Source organism: Stenella coeruleoalba (assembly GCF_951394435.1).
Source record: "Stenella coeruleoalba genome assembly, chromosome: 21".
Taxonomy (NCBI): domain Eukaryota; kingdom Metazoa; phylum Chordata; class Mammalia; order Artiodactyla; family Delphinidae; genus Stenella; species Stenella coeruleoalba.
The window spans coordinates 22,294,004-22,316,500 of record NC_137167.1 but is presented as its reverse complement, the minus strand read 5'-3'; the positions used below and the strand labels follow the sequence as shown (position 1 = coordinate 22,316,500).

Here is a 22,497-nt window from a genome sequence, read left to right as displayed (position 1 = left end):
ATGTCAGGTGTAAGGACATTTCTTATAGTTCAAGTACAAGATGTCACCCTTCTATATTCTCTTCTGCAGAATAACACTAATTCCTATATTCCCATTACCATTCATCGAAGTTGCTACTGAATTCCCTATGGCCATCCAATTAATCGGCTAATTTTGCATTCTCCAAAGCCATGTCTTTTAAACATAGAAATAAAAAGGCAATAATTTCACATGTATAAAAAATATTCTTGTTTTTATTGTATAGTTGATTTTTAAATTTTAAGACTTAGAGTTTTAACTTTTATATTATTTTATTATGATGAACATATTATAACTAAATGGTGACTTTTCAAGTTTAAACAGTGATTTAAAAATATTAGCTATACATATTATTTTTATTGTTTATATGATATTCTATAAATAAAATCATGCATCTTATAAATATTTATAGAACCTGAAAGTCACAAAGTGTATCATAATACATAATTAATGATGTTACAGAGGCAAAGTGTATTTAGTGCCACAGACCATAATTAATAAATAAATGAATAAAAGCAAGGGTAAAAAAATACCTCTGGCCTAGAAATTTAGAAACTATAACCAATGCCTTAATATCCCCCCTCTTTTAAAAAATACACAAAGAATTTGCATTACTTAAGAGAGCTTTCAGAGACATAATATGGAAACATTAGTCCTGATAATTAGCTATAGAGGTTAAAATGTTAATGGGCCATGCTTTTCAGAGATAACTGGAAAATGAAGCAAAGCACTTCCTGCATTCATTTCTGCTCCCTGAGACAACAGTTTATCTCAACTTCATTCAGGCCACCATTGATAATCCACCAATGTGTAATTTCAAATGTCCCACAGAGGATAACATACAACTTGCCAGTGAAACCTTTCTATATGGCTAACAATTTAATGTCTCAGCCGTAAGTTAAATCTTGCCTAATGTATGGTAAATGATGGAAAGCCCCTGTTATATCCATTCCTTCCAACAGATAATTGATGCAGAGGAGAGACAAAAGAAGGGGCTCACTCTAAAAAATAAATGCCCCACAGAGCAATCTCATGCCTCACGTAATGCAGTGTGTTTTCATGGGTTTTTGTTACCCTGCAGCATATTAAATTATCCTCCCAATTACCTTGGCAACTAACACAAGAGCTCCTAATATGCTGATGACTTTTGGACAATTACACCAGCTGTCAGTAAGAAATGATAATTAAGGTATCTTAATTATTAAGCACGGTGAGAATATGCAAAGTGTTTGTTTTTTATAAAACTTGTGTCTAAAGCATAGAGGAATCCTCATACCGACAAAATTCTCTTTCTCTACCTGAGATCAGCATTGTGGTCCCTTTTCTCTCTGGGGCTGGGAGACAGCCAGATAAACTGCAGCGACCTTTGAGATATGTGGTCCCCCCACTCCCGTCCGCCCCCCCAGTTCTTTCCCTGGGTCTCTTTAGTTATAAAGGTAGCAGAATGTGATGATTTAAAGCCACATTTTTGGCCAGCTTACCTTCAGAACAATAGCAACAATAACAAAGAGTCAGTCCTAATAAAGGGTCTTTGAACAGTCAGCTTAAGCCACGTAAAAGTGTTCCTTTATTCTGCTTATTAACGTCTCCCCCAGAGGTTAACCGTCTTAAAACGGCTGGCATTTCGACTGAGACCAGGAACAAAGCATTACTAGAAAGCAAAGAGATCCTCCAGCGCCAGCATCTTGCTTCCCGTAATTCTCAAGAAATAGAACAACTCAATGAAAAAGAACCGATACCTTTGAACGAGAACATTCCAGCACAGGAATATCGTCTTGTTGGCTGCTGTGCAGAATGAGTTGCTTGGGTATATATCTCTCTCTTCTTAGCTACGGGGTCTGCTTGGTGACTGCTGCCAACATAGGGAGCGTTACAACATGTATGTGGTGTTCGTCCGCAATAAAAGGAGACTAACCAGCCCAGCTTGGCGCTGCTCGCCGGAGCCATCAGATCTTTAGACCCTCGCCATCCGATTGGCTGCTTGCTAGTCTCACTGTACTCGGCTGCCTTAACCTTCCACTGTGTTCAATATATTTTCCCCAGGGATATAGTCAGAGAATTGCTGGTTAGGGAATTGGAGGCAGGTTAAATTGAGCTGGTTTTAAAAAGCAGTGACATGATTTCCTATGAACATGTCTAATGTTTAACTTTCCAAAGTTCTACATAACCTACCCGGAAGAAACCTAATAAAATGGATATAATTTAACAACAGCAGTTTTGTGTTTCCTCTCTGAAAATACCTTGAGCTTACTGCACGCATAACACAGCACCGAAGTGATCAGGTGGCATCTTGCAGCGCAGCATGTCTGTATAATCAATATTAAATCAAAACAGATGGGGATGACAGAATATATTAAGAGGGTTATTCAAAATACCAGGCCATGCTGTTGAATGAGGCTGCTGAAGCCATCTCAAGAAAGTGTTATAAATCCTTACACAAAATGCTCTTACAGTATTTATGGTTGACTTTATATATATAGCTACGATAATGAAAACCTAAAGATCAATGACAAGCAGTAAATGCTTTGTTACCATCTCTAGAAGCAAAGTACCAGAAAGAAATATCAAATCCTGTATTCTATGAAAGCAGGCCAAATAAGGAAAGAATAAAATAGTACACCTTTATCATCTCCTATCCATATATTAGGTTCAATTTTATACTTAACTTTGGTTAAGGATTTAGAGCAGAGTATTTTAAAATACCCATTGGTATATATATATTTTTTTAATGAGAGGCTTCAAATTAAAGATGGTGAATTGACTGCATATATTTAACCTTCTGTCCCTCGCAAGACCTCACTAATATGACAATAAAGTTTTTATTTTAAAAACCATAAACCCACAAAGACAAAGAAACAGGGAAAATTTGCAACCAAATTTAGAGAATTGGAAAGCAGATGGATAGGTGGGAAGCGAACAGGGAAAGCTGAATCCCAAGATAGTAATGGAGAAAGTCGAGAAATGACACCAGCCCAAACGAGCTCTGGAATTAGACACATAATGAATATTTGGAAGTGGAGATAAGGTGGGGCTAAAAACAGCAGGTGGTCTGACCACCCATCCTTCATCTTAATAGAACACTGGAGGTGTATTCTCTGGAGAGACTAAAACAGTCTCTCTGAACTGGCATGGGTTTAAAAAAGGTACCAAAATGAAAATATGAGAGTTAATGGGAAATGGGTCTTTTTTCCTGCACTCAGCTCTGGGAGACAGGTAGCAGTGTGTAGACTCTTCAGAAAGGACATTTGAAGAGTGCGCTCTGGGGACTCTGACCAGCCCAAAAGATAAGACTCAAAGGAGCTAATATTGGACACTCCCTAACAAATGGCACAACCAGATGACCCAGCAGTGAAGCCACATTACTCAGCCCTACACAAGAGACTTTAGTGCCTCACTCTTATGTATGACAAATACCTAGTATCAAAGCAGAGACCAGAACAAACAAAAAAGAAGCAGGCAAAAAACAGGCAGACAAACAAACATGGAAAAAGTAAATTGGGGGAAACAATGGGTGTATAGGGAGAACAGTTAAATACTATCATTAATGCCCCTATCAAAATAAAAGATGCACAAGCAGCTCTCACTTTGCATGGTTCCAATATGCATGAATGTCAGTTACACAGTTTAGTTTATAGCACCATTCCCCTGGTAATACAGCTCAAATTTCGGTTACCATGGCGTATTAACTAAGGGTAATTGCATAGTGTACAAACTTTTCTGTTGGCTCTTCTGCCCACAGTCGCTAGTAGTAATAGGTGCACATCATGATCAGTGACCAATCACATCACTTCTTTCAAAGTCTGTTGGTGATTGTGACCAATCACAATCACTGAGCATCTGTTAGTTCACACACAGACTGCAGAGTATGTAGTTATATCACCACATTGTCTCCAACTGATAAACCCATGTGACATTTTCCAGAATGGATGATGGAAAGAAGAAGTTGGCCAACAGAGATGAAATGAAAAAATGATCACACAGGAAGTGAAATTCGATATGATTAGTAAATGGAGGTACCAAAGCAAAATAGGAATGGGTTGCATAAACTATATTGCAAAAGTCCAGTGAATATAAAAGCCAAGGTAAAGTTGCTTGAACATCTTTTAGTTTAAATTTTACTAGGAACAGAAAGCTGTTTACGGTTAAAGACTGTAATTTAAAAAAAAATTAATTTGGTTGGCAGTCAGGTCAAAGTGTTAATGGTAGTCGCCACATTAAAAGAAAATGATAATTACAAGAGAACGGAAGAAGAAACTTTTATCACCAGTAAAGGCTAGTTTCATTGTTTCAAAAGTTGGCATGAATTGATTAATATTAAACTATCTTGTGAAATTGCTAGAACAGAAAAGGATGTGGCTATAAAATATGCACCTAGATTCCAAAGATTGGTTAAGGCAACTGAGTATGATAAATTGGCAAATATTTTATATGGATAAAAGTGTTTGTGATGAAAAGGAGGAAGATGTTTGAGAGGAAAATAATTTACATTAAAGGCTCTTGGAAATATTTCATGACACTAAAAGTACAAAGGATAAATGGTTGGAAGCTAACACAAACTTAGAAAGGAGTATGACAATTCACCAAGACATGGAAAAAAATGCCCATTTAGTGGTTACACCATGAGAAGGAGGCAAGCACTGTTTTCAGAAAGAAAACACTTTGATGTTTAATCTTTTTCATGTTTTAAATTATAGTATACTAAGTAAATATTAGTTTTATCATTTTTAATTTTCTATACATTTTAAACTGTTAGCATGAGTTTTAATGTTCTGAAAATGTTGTCCCAGTTCACAGAACAATTGTTATTTTCCCCATAGATTGTTAAGATGGCTTTGCATGGTTTCTGCCTGAATGCTCATTTTTACAATTCTGCACTGCCATGCAAAATGAAGACTGACTTTATTTTATCTGAGATCCAAGAACAGGCAGTTACAAGAAAGAAATACATGGAACATAAAAAAAGCTCTTGGGAAATCTCAAGAAAAAATATTGGAAGATAAAGTTGAAGAAATATTCTTGAAAGTTGAGTAAAAAGGTAAAAGAAGGAAAATCATGAGAAAAAACGTAAGAAAATTAGAGGTTATAGTTGAGGAATCCAACATCTGGAAAACAAAAGATCTAGCAAGAGAGAGTGAGGAAAACAAAAGGAAGAAAACCATCAAAAAATAATTCAAGAGAAATTCCCATGAGTTTCCAGATTGGAATTACACCATTAAAGCACATGATTACCTCGTGATTGTGGAATTTCAGAAAACTGAGGACAAAGAAGATCCTATAGACTTTTGAAAAGAAAACCATGCATTTCATGTAAAGGATCAAGAATTAGGATGGTATTATTCTCCTCATTAGCAACACTAGAAGCTGGAAGACAATGGAAAAATGTCTTTAAAAGTCAGAGGGAAAATCATTTCCAACCTAGAATCCCATATCCAGCCAAATTATCTCTAAGAGTTCAAACAGAATAAGACATAATTTTTTGATATCTAAGGTTTTTAAAATTTCCATCTCAAAAATTTTTTTCTCAGGAGTTTAAGAGGATATGTCCCAGCAAACTAAGAGAATAAAACAAAAAAGAGGAGATGCAGAATCAAAAGAACTGGGATCTAACACGATAAAAAAGTCAAGGAGCCAGCCACCCATCCCCCAAGATAGTATAGGAGTAAGATTTTAAAATAAATGCTATGTAGCCAATCCAGGGAGCCCCCAGCCCAAATTAGAGCAGGCCAGAAATTTCCAGGAGAGATGCTGCTGGAACATAAAACTGATAAGATGTATAACCGATATTTTCAGAAAGATGAACAAGAAAATAATCCGTTGATGTTGGTTGCCTCTGGAGAGCAAAACTGGAGGGTCCAAAGTGGGGAGGGGAAAACATTTTTTCCTATATATTTTCTATACTGTTAAGTTTTCATCATAAAATTTTTAATGAAATTAAGTAATTTTAAAATGCTGTAACTTTTATCCAAGAAGAAAAAAAGTGCACTTTTGCCATTTAAGTGCTTGCACTTCTATAGTAACTTACTAATTTGATCTTCATATTGAACTTGTTTTCTAGTTTACAAAAAATAAGACTTTGATCAATATAAAAATTAGAGTAAAAAAAAAAAATTTAGAGTAATGTACCAGGCTAAATAAGCATGTATAGTGTTTGTTACACATATCATGTCACAAACATAATGTATTTCAATAATAGACATAAATTACTCCTTAAGATTTCCTTGAATAGTGAATACTGTATTTGTAAGCTATTCCTTGAAAACCCTCCGAGGCACTTACTATGGGTAGAACTCCTTGGGGGAGGGGAGGTGATGTGGCTGTTAGTCTCTGGAGGTGGAACTAGAGATAAAGAATTCAGGGATGGCTGCCAGTGAGATGGCTAACATCCCCTCACTAAATCAGTAACATTACTAAATTTATGTAATACTTTCTGGGAACAGAATTTTCATGAAGGGGTGAAGAGGTTGGGCTTCTGGTCATTATTATGGGACGAATAGAAGCAGGTCATATTGATATAGAATCTCGGAGGCAGAGAAAAGAAGTTACAGGGATTGAGAGAAATCGTGTGGAATGCTTTTTTAAAATTTATTTATTTATTTTTTATTTTTTGCTGTATGGGGGCCTCTCACTGTGGTGGCCTCTCCCGTTGCGGAGCACAGGCTCCGGACGCACAGGCCCAGCGGCCATGGCTCACGGGCCCAGCCGCTCCACGGCATGTGGGATCTTCCCGGACCGGGGCATGAACCCGGGTCCCCTGCATCGGCAGGCTGACTCACAACCACTGCACCACCAGGAATGCTTTTGATGGTAATTGCAGCGGAATTGTAGTTATGGTCAGGGCTGTTCAGGGTCTTCGTTGCTGCACGCGGGCTTTCTCTAGTTGTGGTGAGTGGGGGCTACTCTTAGTTGCAGTGCGTGGGCTTCTCATTGCGGTGGCTTCTCTTGTTGCTGAGCATGGGCTCTAGGCACACGGGCTTCAGTAGTTGTGGCATGTGGGCTCAGTAGTTGTGGCGCACGGGCTTAGTTGCTCCACAGCATGTGGGATATTCCCGGACCAGGGCTTGAACCCATGTCCCCTGCATTGGCAGGTGGATTTTTAACCATTGCGCCACCAGGGAAGCCCAGAAAATACTTTTCAAATCAACCTTTTTGGTTAGAAAATAAAATAAGCATTCCTTTAACATGTACCTTTACCTTCAGAATATAATCTGTAAGACTAACTTGTTATAAAAGATGGCTTTTCACAGCTGACATTTCTATTCAATCATATATTCATTTAGTTATTCATCAAACATCGTATATCTCCTTCATGTTGGTACCCGGATTTGTGTGGAACTGGATTTCAAGGTATAGAAAGGAAGACTGGAGGGAAGAGTATTAGAAAGAAGAGACTGATCCATCCTATAGTATAATCCACCCGGTCCATCCTGTACCCTCTACTTCATAGGATATACCCAAGGATATTACATACTCGGAGATGCCCTTTAAGTTTACCTCTTCCTATGCCTATGTAATCTATACAAGCAGATGCTAAGTGATCATGGACTTTTCCTTAAATCTTGGCTTTTAGAAATTAATTGAAAAATAAAGCAACTTCTGCTGTTATGGAAGTGAAATAGCTAACTTAAAATGGCAGACTGCCTATTTAACGAATTGAATTTATACATTTCTAACAGAAACTTTACTGTAAAGTAAGGGGATCTCTAAAGTTTTGAAATATAAATGTTAACTGACAGTTCCCAATCCAAAAACAAGGATACAGATAATTTTGATAATCAACAAATGGTATAAAAAGGCAGCCCCTTTCCTTCCTCAGCACACTCTGTTTACAGTAGTTTAGTTCTTTTGAGTCTGTCACTGCTTTTGTCTTCTCACTTCAAAGCCATATTCAGCTGCAGATTTCAAACACAATGCAAAAGGCTGGTGTCTGCTTACTAGAGCTGAAATGCTTTGTTTCAGAGTTGCCTTAACATCTAAACTTATTGGTCTAGATTTACCACCTTGACCTACTTCATTCATTTATTTTCATGAAAATTGAGACTTCTGGTGCTGATTCATTCACATGAAAGGCATCCTTTAGACCAGTGTGCAGATAAAACTAATTATTATTCTGGTAAATTGCTCCATTCATGTTAGCTCTTCTGGTCAATAACTAGAGGAAATAAAATACTTATATCTCTATAAGTTATTCTGGGGAGCACTGAGGTTTCTACTTTAAAACTTGTTTTAAAGCACCAGTATAATCCCTGATAAAAAATAAATCATCCCTCAGCTAAACTTCCTATTGTCTCCATCTCCTTCAGATACATTTAAATCATAACCACCTGCTGTTGACACTTGCCCCTACCCGCCCACCCCCAATAAAGCAAAGGAAGATAGGGAAACAGGTGGAAATTGAACTGAATGCATTTTATTCAAAGCATCTTCCTTTTTCTTCCTTCTACGCTGGCTCAAGAATAAGAGGGTAGAGAGAAGTTTAAGGAAGGCCAACTCAGATACTGAGAATCAGAGGAGAAATAACGAAAATTCATAGTGTGCACTTTCTAGGAGAAAGCTGGTAAAGATCAAAACACAACAAAGCTGTTATTGAGGGTCAGCGCTTCCTTCATACCCACAGAGGTCCCTTTCATGGTGTTATGGTTATGGTGTTATGATGAAAGCATTCATCATTGGTATTCAATACCAAATGAGTTGCATCTATTAGATAAAAATTCATTTGTCTTTAATGATCAAATATAAATATAACTAACCAGTAAAGCATAAATCAGCACGAGGTAAATGGAAACACTTTGGTTAGTTGATATGATTCCAGTCAAAAGCTAGAACTTTGAAAATTTTATGTCAGCTTTTGCTGCTCAGTCACGGGAAAATGACGATATCCATTGTATTTTTAACGCATTGAACACTTTTGTAGATTCCCATTCTTAATTTATCAGATTAGAATCCCAGAATGGAAATCAATCCCTGATGTAAACAAAGGATCTGGTTATGAAATTGAAAACTAAAGGTCAGTACTTGACAAACTAACTTTTTGCCAAAACTATTCAACTAGAATAGCTATGGTCGTATCTGTTTCATGAACAGGGGTTCCTGGTAAGATTTCATTTGAAGAAAGGAGTCTATTGCTAAAAAGAGGGTTGAAAATCACAACTCTAAAGTGGTAGCATTGGAATCTAAGTGGCAAAGTACCAATATGACATCAAGCATTATCTTTTCTTCCCTCTAAATGTACTCTTGTAGTTACTATATTTATCTATAAAATCAATTCATTTATACACTGTGCCACTCCAAAAAACATTTTCAGGCAGCTCACTTATTTCTACTTTGTAATTTAGTTGATTTGTTTGCACCTTCTCCACTAAGTTATGAGCACATTAACAATAGATACCTCCCGTGCTGAATAAGTCAATGGAATGTAATCTCTGAAGCCCAGCGAATAATTTCAGATTCACAGACTGAATTTAGACTTGGAAGCTTAGATTTGAGATCATTATACACAGCTTGATAGTACAACCTCATTTTTATTAAAAATAGTATGTTGATGCATGGAAATCCCTCTAAAGATATTTGAGTATATCACTTTTTTAAACCTTAAGAATTTGAATGGTATTAGGTGGATGTTCACTCATCTGTTCCCCAGTAGACACTGAAAGTCTTCTGCTTTAAGAGTTCTTGTGCTCTCCTTGACCCTTTGCATGTTCCAATACATTCTTTATTATTTTACTTTTTAAAATACTTTTTTGAGATATATTTTATATACAGTAAAATGCTCAGCTCTCTGTACAATTTGACTAGTTTTGAAAAATATATACACCCTGTAACCAATCACCAAAATCAAGGTACTGAACATTTCTATCCCCTGTCAAGCACTTTCATTCCTCTTTTCATTAAACTCTCCTTACCCCAAAGCAATCACTGTTCTATTTATATCACTAAGAACTAAAACTCATATAAATGGAATTGTATAGCATGCAGCTCGCGTATGGTTTCTTTTACTCAACATAATATTTTGGAGGTTCATCCATGTTGTTGCACATATCAGTAATCCATACCTTCTTTATTTCCATTAAGAAATATCAAAACCGATGATCTGTTTTCCTACTGATGTACATTTGCGTTGATTCCTGTTTGGGGAAATTATAAATAAAGCTGATAAGAACATTTTTGATTAAGTCTTTTTATAGCATATGTTTTCATTGCTCTTGGATTAATATCTAGGAGTGGAATTGTTAGGTCATAGGATGAGTGTATATTTAATAGGGATGTTTAGTTCTTCTCTTTTTTTACTGATTTTTTGCCTACTCCTTGTAAGAATTTTTGATAGATGGAAATTAAAATTTCCTACTATGGTTGTACGTTTTGCTATTTCTCCATTTCATTCTGTCAATTTTTGCTTACTGTATTTTGAAGTTCTATTATTTACAAATATATCTATAATTTTTATGTGGTAAATAGGCTCTTTTATAATTATGAAATGTCCCTCTTTTTCTTTTTTAACATCCCTCATCATGAGGTCTACTTTGTCTGATAATATAGCCACACTAATGTCTTTGTGATTAATGTTTGCATGGCATATTCTTTTTCATTCTTTTATTTTCAACCTATCTGTGTCTTTATAGTTGAAGTATCTCCCATGTAGTTGGATCTTGTATTGAGTCTTGAGTAGAGCCTCAGCTTAATCCTAAAGGGAGTTCTGCATCTTGAATAGCATCACAGAGTTGTCCTACCTTGAGGCAAAGGTGCTGAGGTTCTCAGTCCCAGAGCAGCCCGTCACCTTTGGGTGTGGGCTACCCTTGAGAGGGGAGGCATAACCTGTCAGACATTTCCTAGTGAGGTGCTTCCTGTCATCCAAGAGCAATTGTCCAGAGGAGGTACATCTGGGAGCCCTCGGGAGCTGACACTCACAACTACAGGAGGAGTGCACTGCCAGCAACGGCTGGTCTTCAAGAGCATCCACTGTAGAGGCGTGAGGAAATCATGGAAGATGAAACAAGCAGAAACAAAGATATGGGAACTTATGGACAAGAAGTCATAACACAAGGTGGATAAAAGGAGAATATCCAGCTTATACCTAATGGAAGTTCTAGACATAAATAGGTTAGCCAGAATGAGGGTCTACAGTAAGTAAAGATATATGCTTATTCTAACATGATGAACTGGGCTGATGTGGATACCTATTATAAAATATAATAAGTGCTGGATAAGAGAGGATTTTTTAGAAATAGAGGAAGACATGATTATTTATATGGAAGGCACACTGAATTCTGAGCAAGATGAATATATCCATACCTACACTCATATTAAAACTACATAAAGTCAAAAATAAAGATAAAGAGGGAGAAAAGACAGTTTACCTATGAAGGTGAAACAATTGTGTAAACAGCACACTGCTCATTAGAAAAAGAAATGTGGAAAGATTATAGAACAACATCTTCAAACTGATGAGAGGAAAAAAAAGAAACCACTTCTCAACTTAAAATTATAAATACAGCTAAAATGTTAATTAAAATAGAGGAGAGTGAGCAGAAATGAGGATAAACCCCAAAAAAAAGACATCCAGAGCTCAAAGCAGAAATTCATAGCCATGGTGCTAGTTGTTGAACACCTACCAAATTCTATGATCTGTATCATGAAAGGCAGTTAAGCCTTTGAGAAGCTTTTAATTTAACAGTCTTTTAATTTATCTGTATGGCTCTATGTCCAGAAATAGCCTTTGAAAAATGTAGTATACTAATTATACTTCATGCTCAAACCAACTATTTGTTATTTTAAGTACAATTTTATTGTAAAACCCTATAATGGAAGAGACCAGGGCTGTCTTATTCATCATTTTATTCCCAGTTACTAACACATTGCTTGGCACCTTGTAGGAGCTCAGTAAACAGTTATGGGCTAAATACATGAATTGTTTGTCTAAATTTTGACCTCTACAACTTTCCCCCCTCCCAGTCAATATTGTTCTTGAAGTTTAGAAAAAATAATCTTTTTCTTAATCTTCTACTCTTTTGCATATTATATGGAATTTGTTTTTTCTGAAAAACGTGAGAATTGCAATATCTTTTTCTGGAAAGAAGAAATTAAGAAACTGTGGAATTAAGAATTCCAGAATACATTTAAATAAGACATAAATGTATAACTCATCTTCCTGGGAGAGCGGGAGTCCCAAAGTCAAATTCCTTAAAGGGCTAGACAGATAATAGTTATAAATGTTTAAAAAGAATAGATAGAAAACAATAGAGAGGTTTGTGACCTTTGATAAATACAATTAAAATATATTGAGGGATTTCCCTGGTGCAGTGGTTGAGAATCTGCCTGCCAATGCAGGGGACACGGGTTCGAGACCTGGTCTGGGAAGATACCACATGCCACGGATCTAGCTAAGTCCCTGCGCCACAATTACTGAGCCTGCGCTCTAGAGCCCAAGAACTACAACTACTGAGCTCACGTGCCACAACTACTGAAGCCCGCGCACCTAGAGCCCGAGCTCTGCAACAAGAGAAGCCACAACAATGAGAACCCCATGCACTGCAATGAAGAGTAGCCCCCGCTCGCCGCAACTAGAGAAAGCCAGCATGCAGCAACGAAGACCCAGGAACGAAGACCCAATGCAGCCAAAAATAAATACGTTAATTAATAAATTTATTAAAAATAAAATAAAATATATTGAAATTTACTTCCCAAAATACTATAGATTAGGTATTCTGGAAAACACCTCTTAAAAAACTTTTTAAATACCAGAAAAAATGCAATAAATATTTAAATGCTTCATTGAACATTAACTGAAGGATCTGACTCTGTTACTAGGTGCTTAAACAGGGCCAATACAGTGAGGCCCTGGGATTGCTTGCTGACACCAGGAAGTTAGTTTTTAGTTCTAATGCAGGGAGGGATAAGAGGCGAGGCTTTATCTAGGTCAACACATGGTAGAGAGTTGGAACTGAGATTTCTTCATAAATCTAAAGTCCTTAAGATATTAGGCCTGGGCTTCCCTGGTGGCGCAGTGGTTGAGAGTCTGCCTGCCGATGCAGGGGACGCGGGTTCATGCCCCGGTCCGGGAAGATCCCACATGCCGTGGAGTGGCTGGGCCCGTGAGCCATGGCCGCTGAGCCTGCGCGTCCGCAGCCTGTGCTCCGCAAGGGAGAGGCCACAGCAGTGAGAGGCCCGCGTACCGGAAAAAAAAAAAAAAAAAAAAAGATATTAGGCCTTTCTTGATAAAAGAATGGGTTAGAAAAAAATCCTTCTGTTGTCAAAGGGAAAGACACTTCTTTCTTAGCATAAGATCTGAGTAAGGAAAAAAATATTGTACTTTTAGGCTTGGCCTCATAAGAGTTTGTGCCTCCCCCATGATCTTTCAAACCTCCAAATGAGAGATTAAGATATTGGCTCAGGATTGAGGATGCCCTCAGGCATATGGTAGAAGCGAGTTCTTTCTGGAGTAATGGTCCTTCAACTGAGGTCTCCTAGAGACTCACTAGATTGAAATTAGTCAAGTAGGCTAGAAATGGCTCTCTTCCTCTTAAAACTTTCTGGAGAGCCTATTCTATCAAATTTTGTTGGGCTAAACTATTTTTAAGGTCACTTCCAAATAGGGCTTTCTGTCTGTCCAGTGTGGCTTGTGCCAGAGATCTAAGACTTTTGCAAACTATGTTGGTGCTTGACACACTGAAATTAACATGATAGAAATATGAAAAAATATATTTATGACTTTTTTAAAGCCTTACTATTTATTTATTTTATATATATATGTATTTTGGCTGTGTCGGGTCTTAGTTGTGGCACGCGAGATATTCATTGAGGCATGTGGGATCTGTCATTGCAGCACGCGGGCTCTTCATCGCGGTGCACGGACTTCTCTCTAGTTACTGTGGTGCGCAGGCGTCTCTCTAGCTGTGACGTGCGAGTTTTTCTCTCTCTAGTTGTGGCGCACGGGCTTCAGGGCACGTGGGCTCTGTAGTTTGCAGCACGCGGGCTCTCTCATTGAGGCGCGCAAACTCAGTAGTTGTGGCATGTGGGCTTAGTTGCCCCACGGCATGTGGGATCATAGTTCCCTGACAAGGGATCAAACCCAGGTCCCCTGCATGGGAAGGCAGATTCTTTACCACTGGACCACTAGGGAAGTCCCTGAAAAAATATTTATATGGAGAATTCCAAACTAAATAAGCAGCTCTTGTCCATATTATTAGAAATCTTACCCTATTAAGAAGATGGGCAAAGTCTCAACTAAAGGATTAGCAACCAAATCAGCATTAAATTTTACTTGAAACATTTTATGTAAGCAATCTGGCTCTCAATTCTGCAGAAAATGAAAACAAACATGTTTTGGAGGTTGTTTTGAATTGAACAGAATGGCACTCACGCCTATATTTTCCAATCCTTGCCAAGCTGTGGAAACCACTCTAGTTAATGTGATTGAAACCCTCAGTGGTGGAGTTTCTTTTGCTTCAGTTTCACTAGAGCTTTACAGGCAGAAAATATTTCCAAATGGATGGAAATTTCAATTACCACTGACTACTTTCGGCCCTGCATTCCTGGAAAAATCCATATCAAATTGTCTAAGGCATTTCTGGCACTATTATCAGGCAAACTGTGAGCAAGTCGTTTATGCTCCCAAAATGAACTTGTAAGGTGAAGCTGGGCTGAAAGTAAATGAAAGGAACCAGAGACAATTTTTAAAAAATGAAAAACACACAAAGTTCAAATCATTTTATAAATTCAGTTGCACAGATATAACAATTGTTGCCATTTACTCTTGAAAAGACTGGAAGATAATTTTTCATTAATTGCTTTCAACTGGACAGGTCAATCGCTCCCTTGACTCATTTTAAAAAAACACTGACAGAACGTTTTTGCAATTCACTCCTGCTGGTCTGCTAAGGCATGCTGCTTTGCCACTTATGTCATTCTCTGAGCTCTTATAAGGTGGTGGAATGAAGTCAGGTCTAAAGCTTATTAGGGCCTTGGAAAGGAGAGTGAATGTTTAGGGCACAAAGAGAAAGAATCATTTCTTTCCACACTAATACAATCCTCAGAGAAGGTTTGTTATGTTTAATCGAATTGAATTGCGATGAGTTGAATCAAATTGAATTCAATCTAAATGAATCAATTGTAGGTATTACTGCTGGTTTTTAGAGTAAAATTATTTCTTTCTGAAAGAGTCCTTGAAGCCTGTCTTTCAACAAGGGCTAAGAATGTCTGTCTGTAATGTCTTCCTGGGAACAGTTAACAGATTTAATTTAGGAATGGTTCCTCAATATCTTTATTATGCAATATTAGTTATCTTTCATATCCTTTTTTTTTTTCAGTTCAAACCATGAACAAAATTATGTTTCTTGCTTTGCTTCTTGTTAGCATCTGACTCCACAACTCAACTATTAAGATCTGGGAGGACAGGGACTGTATCTGTTTTATTCACCTCTCTGTCCCAGGACTGGCTTAGTGCCTGGCATACAGTAGCTGCTTAATAACTACTTAATAATGGATTAATTAATGAATGAAAGTAACCAGAAAAATAAGCTATTCATAATTATGTAATTATCATGGCACCTGAAAAAATAACTTAAAGGAAAATGTTAGTTTTTACATTTATTCTTAATAACGTTGGGGTAGAAGTTGTTTCTCTCAATATTATCCTCTAGTTTTAGGTATGTAGAAGTAGTTGATGTCTTTGACGTTCACTAGTCATTGTTGACATTGATATTTACAACAGGAGCAAACTGATTTGAGAATTTGCCAAGGAGTTAGGGCATCCAATATATATACTGGAAAAAATGGAATAGAATTGAATTTATTTAGCCTTGACAGTGGACATATCCATTTTATAGGTGAAGAAACTAAAGCCCAGAGATGCTAAGAAGCTTGTCCAAGGTTAATGGCAAGGCTGACACATCTGTTCCACACTTTGGCCAGCAACTGTTCTGCCCATGCCATTACTGCCATTGAGACTTGGATGTTACCCTGATCATCAATAGAGTACAAACAAGAGTAAGTAGGACTCCAAAATCCCTGTTCTTTCCAATATTCTCTTTTGCCTCCCACCATATTTTGAATTAGGAAACCTGAATATAATCCAAGATCTCCTGTATATTAACCATATATTCCATAAGGCATTTCTCTCCTCTGAGCTTCAGTTTCTTTATAAGTAAAAATGGAAGCAACAAGTACTTACTTTATCAGATTATTGTGAGAGTTAAACAAAAACTCTCTGCGAAAGGTGATACAATGCCTGGCTCTCAGGAGACATCATTCAAATCCAAGCCTGTTGTGAATTCCATGTATTCATTGTTTGATCCATATTTTCCAAACATCACCCTGAAATACATTGTCTAACCCTTTCTTCAACATCAAAACAGTTGGGATCTATTAAGTCAGTTTTACCTTATTCACTGTCTCCCAAAGTGCCCATGGGATTGAGCCTCAGTTGCCCACAGTGGTAACGGCTGGACGGCGTCCACTTTATTGGCTTTTGACCCTTGCAATTCCCATTTCCCCACCTTCCTAGGCTGCGTCCCCAGATTCACCACATAAACTACTTGCATTTAAACTGCTTGTCTGGTTATGGTTAAGGGGAACCCAATTCAAACAGAGCATGTCTTCATAGACTACCTGACACTTCTCTCCCAGCAGGTTCAAGCTTCTCTCCACAGTAATATCACAACTTCCTGTGTCCTATAAGGTGGTACAACTACTTTAAGAGGGAGTATGTTAGAAGCCTCTGGTTGGGTCACAGTAGAGTCTCCACTGGTACCCGTGTTGCCATTTCTGAACTTTTACCTAATTGCCGTTCATCTCCGTATAAACGGATGTTTGCTCTGTGAATCACGTGTCCCTTGTCCTTTCTCTTGTGATTCTGTTGTCATTTTCAATGTTTTTACTCTCTTGTTTTTGTGGCCCTAGCCCCTGCCTAGAGATACCTAATTTGATGCCATCCAAAGTCAGGCAGTAGCTCAGAGGGTATTCAAGGGAGTCATGAAACTTTGTACCACAGCAGCCCTCCAGAGTTCAAAAAGCATCATGGCCAATTCAGACCATAGATGTGCCATGTAAAGAAGCACTAAATAGCTGCCTGGCCAGCAAATCCTGAGGGTGCCGAGAACCAGGCTGGACACAGGTGGGATCACGTTGTAGACAAAGTGAGACTCTAGAGGAGTGATTTCCCCAACTTACCTTATGACAGTGAGAATTTCAAAGAAGAGGCACCTAGTTTCTTGAGTAGTTTATTCAGCATTACTTACAAGACACCTATGATCGTAAAAGGTGAAACAAGAACCAACACTGACCAATTCTAATTATAAAAAGTGATATAATCTTCAGATTAGCACAATGCCAACATAAAGAAAACTGCCTTTTTCAGCTTTTCCCTCCATAAAGAAATTATAAACATGTGTAATAAGATTTTAAGTAACCAGATGGATGTTACCAAGATGAATCAAAGACTATTCCTTCTGAAGTATATTTTTCTTTAAAGTTATTAGTGCCTATTTCTTTTCAAAGTTTAACGTATGCTAAGATATGAAATGACACATTCTGCCCAGTATTCATTGTGGTCATGGAATCTTAAGAGTTCTAATACACTTGCCTAAAATATTGCTTTACTAAAAATTCAATTACACCTTGAAGTATATGGAAAATTCCCAGAACCTAAGGATATGAATTTAAATTGGGCATACTGTGCTTTTATTTATTTATATCAAAAAATCAAGTTATCAAATTATTGACAAAATAATTTTAACATCCAATAGGAAAGGCAAAATAAACGTGTCTGTGATTTTTTTTAAAAAAACACTTAACATTCCTGAGAGATTTTAGTATGCTCGAAAATTAGGTACAAAATTAAGCATCTGTAATTAGAAAGATAAACAATTCTAGAATCAGATGGTCCTGGATTCCATTTCCAGTTCCACCACTTATATATATTCTGTGTGATTTTCAGGCACTGGTATAGATGGGGAGATTGCAAGCTTGTCAAGAAGTCATGGATGCAGGGGAAGCCTCAGTGGTACTGTATCAATGACTGGCTTGTGGTCCAGGCAAGTGGGTCTAGGAGTCAGCTGGGCATCGACACCTAGTAGGTGGTCACTGCACACTGCTTTACCTGACAGACTGACAAACCTTTAAGTTTATTTCACTTTCATATAACAGCACTTAGTGAACAATGCAGCCCAGTGAGGAACAAGCTCCCTCCCATATTGTCTTCAGCATCCTCTCTCCACGACCAGGGGGGCTGGGGTTAGGTCACCCGCGGGCACCAGTGTGAGTGAAGGGAGAGAGAGAAGCACGTGCTCCATGTTTTAAAGACTGATCCAGAGGCAGATGTCACTTCTCCTCAAATTCCATGGGGAAACTTTGTCACGAGGCCACCACTATCTGCGAGGGAGGCTCAGAAATGTCATCTGTATAAGGGCAGCCACGAGCCAAGATGTTGCATAGTTTCTAAAGAAAATGTGGAATAAATCTTGGTGTATAACTAGCTGTGTTCCTCAGACTCTTCCAAGCATCACCCAAATATTTGGGTGTGATTTTCCATTCACAAGACACATCCCTCTGCTCTCCAAGGGGACTCCTAGAGTCCCACCAGTCCTGGACCCAGCTCGAGGTCTGGATTCAGATCTAGGTCAGGGGCAGTCTTTTTTATATGGTCCAGAGGTTGTCCAATGACCTATAAACTAAAAGGCCAGTTCTCTGTGTCCCCTTCACATATACATGCCCACACAGGGGTGGGGCAGGAATAGCATTCCCACAATGAAGACTTCAGTTTGGAAAAGGGAGGAACAAAATGCAGGTTCACTGATGGTCCTTAACTGGGCAGGAATTGTGTAGATTCTCTGCCCTGACCATCGACTGTGTCCTTGGCCAGTTCATCCTGTCACAGTGGGTTCTTCTCTCAGAGTAACTCTAGGTCATCATCCTCCTTAGCCCCTGGCCATGCCATTTGAGGAGGGTCTTCTGGTCTTCCTTGTTCATTGTTTCCATGTTGAATCTGAAGTGGGTATGGAGTGGATGCTTGCTTGGAGTTTAAATAGTCCCAGGCATTTCTGTAAGCCAGGTTTGTGATTTCAAAAATTAAGCAGGCTTCTACATCGTTTTCTTTCTTCCCATCAGCCCCAGGTTCCAGTCACCATACACAAAGCCCTTGTCTGCACATAATGCTTGGGCCGGCCTTATTTCCTGGATTTGGGACATACGTCTCTTCCTTATTGTAGAGAGACCTCTTTTGATGACGTTTGAAACAGCGAGTTTATGTGTAAAGGCAACACTCTTAATCTGATCTTTTTTTGCTTTTGCTTAACAGTAAGTCTTTGAGAAAGGTTCTGAGAAACAACAGCTATGAATCTACTGTTGCTTGAAGTATAGACAGGAGGTATTTCCAACCCCATCTGTTCTATTTCATCTCTGCTTTTAAACTTGCCAATTCTTGCCTGTGTTTATTTCTTTCTTTTAATACCTTACTAAATGCAGCAAAGACTAACCAGCACAGATTAACATTCTAGCACTCTGGCTACAGACTTGATAGGTACATGTGGTCTGTCTTTCAAGTTATCAAAAGGGTGTAATTTTACAAATATTTTACCAGAGTATATCCAGTCTCCTAACCTGGTATATACCTGCCCTCACCTCCCACCACATGACTGCTAATCACACCTATTTTAGGTCCTGTTATGTTAGCATCCAATTCCAAGTGCCAATTTCTATATTGGTTGTAGAGAAGCTGGGCTACTAATATAAAGAAGTAGCATGAAACATTGAACTAAAACAGGGTTACCATGTAATTTATTTTGATACAGTGAAAGAGAACGCCATTTATAATTATGCCAAGGCAACAGGCATAGGACAGGACTGTCCTAAGCAAATTAGGACTATATTCACGCTATTTAAAGTTTAAATGTTTAGAGTTGGAAAGTTTGTTTCCCCCTCTTGTGAGAGGATTGAGGTGTGTGGTCTGGACTGGCGGTGACTCCTCTCTAAAGCTCTAAGCAGGCCTTCAGGGAGCCAGGTTCGTTCCATTTTCGTTTACCTCCATTCCGTAGAATGCTTTCCTCATTAGTTCAGTAATTCCTCAGTGATTTAGCACAAGAGAAGAAGTATGGAAGTGTCCTTGCCCAATATTTTAAGACAAAGATCAAGTGGCAAGCAAGATCACTTCATCCATATTGTATTGATGAGAACTGAGCTCCACGGTCACACCTATATGCCAGGAAGACTTGGAAATGCGCTGTCTGATTGGGCAGTTTGGGGCCCAGCAACAACTCTAGTGCTATGGAAAAATGGAGGAGAGATTTTGTGCTATGGAATAATGGGAGAGAGATTTTGGTGGATTTTCAGCAGGCTCTACCAAAACAGCAATCTTCTTTATAAGGAATTATTTCCTCATGTGCAATTTAAAGGTAAAATTCCCAGTGTTCCTAGGCTTTCATGAGTTATCTGTGATGAAATCTACCTGTCTTTATAACCTCCAGTTCATTTACTAAATATCCTGATTTGAAAGCTCGGGGGCAGAAGACCTAAATAGACATTTCTCCAAAGAGGATATACAGATTGCCAACAAACACATGAAAGGATGCTCAACATCACTAATCATTAGAGAAATGCAACTCAAAACTACAATGAGGTATCACCTCACACCAGTCAGAATGGCCATCATCAAAAAATCTACAAACAATAAATGCTGGAGAGGGTGTGGAGAAAAGGGAACCCTCTTGCACTGTTGGTGGGAATATAAATTGATACAGCCACTATGGAGAACAGTATGGAGGTTCCTTAAAAAACTAAAAATAGAACTACCATACGACCCAGCAATCCCACTACTGGATATACCCTGAGAAAACCATAATTCAAAAAGAGTCATGTACCACAATGTTCATTGCAGCTCTATTTACAATAGCCAGCACATGGAAGCAACCTAAGTGTCCATCGACAGATGCATGGATAAAGAAGGTGTGATACATATATACAATGGAATATTACTCAGCCATAAAAAGAAACAAAATTGTGTAATTTTAGTGAGGTGGATGGACCTAGAGACTGTCATACAGAGTGAAGTACATCAGAAAGAGAAAAACAAATACTGTATGCTAACACATATATATGGAATCTAAAAAAAAAAAAAAAAAAAAAAGGTCCTGAAGAACCTAGGGGTGGGAGAGGAATAAAGATGCAGACGTAGAGAACAGACTTGAGGACACAGGGAGGCGGAAGGGTAAGCTGGGACAAAGTGAGAGAGTGGCATGGACTTATATACACTACCAAATGTAAAACAGATAGCTAGTGGGAAGCAGCCGCATAGCACAGGGAGCTCAGCTCAGTGCTTTGTGACCACCTAAAGGGGTGGGAGGGAGACACAAGAGGGAGGAGATATGGGGATATGTGTATATGTACAGCTGATTCACTTTGTTATAAAGCAGAAACTAACACACCATTGTAAAGCAATTATACTCCAATAAAGATGAAAAAAAAAAGAAAGCATCTCAGGGTGAAGCTTTAACCAAACTTATTGACATATGTGGTCTTCCACCATTATTTTTCATACTTACACTTAGTTTTGTGATAGTTTCATAGTGTACTATCTATCTTTTCTAGGTTATCTATCTTTGATAGGATATCTATCTTTGATCTCCTCTTTTCTGGGGGAGTTGACATTACTTTCAATTATTAAATACCAAAATCTTCATTGTTACATTAGTAAAAGAATCCTGGCTTTTCCTACTGAAGGAAAATCATTTTTTTATTCTTCTCTTTTCCCTAATACCTTAAACATATTTTTCCTTGTAGTGCATAAGAGTTGAGAGACTATTTTAAGAGGAATAAACATCCAGTGTCCTTTGCTGGCTTTTATTGCTTTCAAAAAGTTACTGAAACTTATCTAAGAGTAATAATCATTAAATCATCTTTATTCCATCTTAGTAGGAGCACAGACATTTCTTTCTGTGGTGGATTCTAATTCCTCTATGCACCCAGTAGGGCTAATGGCTGATCTGATTCTTCCTGTTCCCAGGAATGAGGATTTTCCAGCACTTTTCATTACCCTCATAATTAACTTTGGAGCTTAGGGATTTACTAATTGGAGTCTTGACAATCTCCTAGTGGTAGAGAGACTTGTTTTGGCAAAACCACTTAGAGGCAGTTTTCTCGGGATTGGGACGACTTAAAGATTTCACTGTATTCTGAGGGTGCCGAGGCTCAGTTCTTAGGACTTGTTAATCCTTCAACATTCCCTGTTTCATTTCTACTGTTAGGAACAAAAGAAGCTCCAACTGCCTCCTAAAATCTCCATGTCAGTGGAATAATAAGTGCAAAGTAATCAAGTACAGCAAGGTGCCTTTTCTCCTTTAGCTTCTCTGGGGCACATTATCCATTCTTGAACTCAGTTAACTCTTCAAGTGAGCCAGCCAGTGTAGCATTCAGACTAGGTTACTGCTGCAATAGCCTGAAAGAGCCGGTATACTTTGCAGAAGTTGGGACGTTTAGAAGTAGAAACAGCTGAGGGAG

At 38.2% G+C, this 22,497-nt stretch overlaps 1 protein-coding gene across 1 annotated transcript in view; it reads left to right on the top strand.

Annotated features, from left to right (window-relative positions):
• TLR3 (toll like receptor 3) overlaps positions 1-22,497 on the top strand; it is a 356,518-nt gene that overhangs the window by 282,041 nt on the left and 51,980 nt on the right. The window contains exon 5 of the mRNA XM_079909147.1: positions 15,837-15,996. The gene's annotated coding sequence lies outside the window, so the exon portion shown is untranslated. The remainder of the gene's footprint in view (positions 1-15,836; positions 15,997-22,497) is intronic.